Source organism: Mchenga conophoros, unplaced genomic scaffold, assembly GCF_057382185.1.
Source record: "Mchenga conophoros isolate Kocher_MC1m ecotype Shallow Benthic unplaced genomic scaffold, M_conophoros_male_GT1.1 unmapped_scaffold_10, whole genome shotgun sequence".
Classification (NCBI taxonomy): Eukaryota; Metazoa; Chordata; class Actinopteri; order Cichliformes; family Cichlidae; genus Mchenga; species Mchenga conophoros.
The window spans coordinates 529,861-532,360 of record NW_028182337.1 but is presented as its reverse complement, the minus strand read 5'-3'; positions in this window follow the sequence as shown (position 1 = coordinate 532,360).

Below are 2,500 nucleotides of genomic sequence, written 5' to 3'. Positions count from 1 at the left end.
TGGACCTTGACCTCCAGCAGGCCCCGTGAACCCACATTACCCCCCCCCCCCCCCCCCTCCTGCAGTTAACCCTGTACCACATATCTAGCACGGACCTTGACCTCCAGCAGGCCCCGGGGACCCACATTACCCCCCCCCCCCTTCCCCCTGCAGTTACCCTGTACCACATGTCTAGCATGGACCTTGACTTCCAGCAGGCCCCGTGGACCCACATTACCCCCCCCCTGCAGTTACCCTGTGCCACATATCTAGCATGGACCTGGACCTCCAGCAGGCCCTGGGGACCCACATACTCCCCTGCTCTACTCCCCCACTAGCTTTCCTTTCTTGCAGTTACGCTCCAGCGCATATCCAGCATGGACCTTGACCTCCAGCAGGCCCCGTGAACCCACATTACCCCCCCCCCCGCAGTTAACCCTGTACCACGTATCTAGCACGGACCTTGACCTCCAGCAGGCCCCGGGGACCAACATACTCCTCTGCTCTACTCCCCCACTAGCTTTCCTTCTCCCGCAGTTACCCTCCACCACAAATCCAGCATGGCCCTTGCCCTCCAGCAGGCCCCGAGGACCCACATACTCCTCCGCTCTAATCCCCCATGAGCGTTCCTTCTCCTGCAGTTACCCTCCACTGCATATCCAGCATGGCCCTTGACCTCCAGCATGCCCCGGGGACGCACATCCTCCCCTGCTCTAGTCCCCCACTAGCTTACCTTTCTTGTAGTTACGCTCCAGCGCATATCCAGCATGGACCTTGACCTCCAGCAGGCCCCGTGGACCCACACTTAAGCCCCCTCCCACTGACAAAGCAAAACACCACTGGCAAAATCCTCGTGCCCCTGGTACTCCAGAATGTAAATTCAAACATGCCCCTGGTACACTGCGCAGAAACACTTTGCCACACACACGCACGCACTGCTTGTGCCTATGGTACGACAACTTTTCTCGTACCTATGGTACGACAACTTTTCTCGTGCCTATGGTACGACAACTTTTCTCGTGCCTATGGTACAACAACTTTTCGCCGTGCCCCTGGTACACCGCTCAGTAGCACTTTGCCACACAAACTCTCCTCGTGCCTATGGTACGACAACTTTTCTCGTGCCTATGGTACAACAACTTTCCTCCGTGCCCCTGGTACGACAGCTTTTCTCGTGCCTATGGTACAACAACTTTTCTCGTGCCTATGGTACAACAACTTTCCTCCGTGCCCCTGGTACGACAGCTTTTCTCGTGCCTATGGTACAACAACTTTTCTCGTGCCTATGGTACAACAACCTTTCGCCGTGCCCCTGGTACACCGCTCAGTAGCACTTTGCCACACAAACTCTCCTCGTGCCTATGGTACGACAACTTTTCTCGTGCCTATGGTACAACAACTTTCCTCCGTGCCCCTGGTACGACAGCTTTTCTCGTGCCTATGGTACAACAACTTTTCTCGTGCCTATGGTACAACAACTTTTCGCCGTGCCCCTGGTACACCGCTCAGTAGCACTTTGCCACACACACACTCCTCGTACCTATGGTACGACAACTTTTCTCGTGCCTATGGTACGACAACTTTTCTCGTGCCTATGGTACAACAACTTTTCGCCGTGCCCCTGGTACACCGCTCAGTAGCACTTTGCCACACAAACTCTCCTCGTGCCTATGGTACGACAACTTTTCTCGTGCCTATGGTACAACAACTTTCCTCCGTGCCCCTGGTACGACAGCTTTTCTCGTGCCTATGGTACAACAACTTTTCTCGTGCCTATGGTACAACAACTTTTCGCCGTGCCCCTGGTACACCGCTCAGTAGCACTTTGCCACACACACACTCCTCGTACCTATGGTACGACAACTTTTCTCGTGCCTATGGTACGACAACTTTTCTCGTGCCTATGGTACAACAACCTTTCCCCGTGCCCCTGGTACACTGCGCAGAAACTCTTTGCCACACACACACACCACTCGTGCCTATGGTACGACAACAGGCCCCGGGGACCTACATCGCACCTTGCTCTTGCCTCCCTTACAGCTGAAAAAGGTCCATGCCTGTGCCCTGGCCCTGCTGAAATTCCCTCTCCATTTAGCCGAGGCAGTGAGTCGGCCTCCTGTCTCCCTTTACGGTCGAAAAAGATGTGCTCCTGGGCGCGCTGGCCCTGCTGCTACTCACATCGGGCATGGACCTGGACCTCCAGCAGGCCCCGGGGACCTACATCGCACATTGCTCTTCCCTCCCTTACAGCTGAAAAAGGTCCATGCTTGTGCCCTGGCCCTTCTGAAATTCCCTCTCCATTTAGCCGAGGCAGAGAGTCGGCCTCCTGTCTCCTTTACGGTCGAAAAAGATGTGCTCCTGGGCGCGCTGGCCCTGCTGCTACTCACATCGGGCATGGACCTGGACCTCCAGCAGGCCCCGGGGACGCACATCCTCCCCTGCTCTAATCCCCCACTAGCTTTCCTTCTCCTGCAGTTACCCTCCAGCGCATATCCAGCATGGACCTTGACCTCCAGCATGC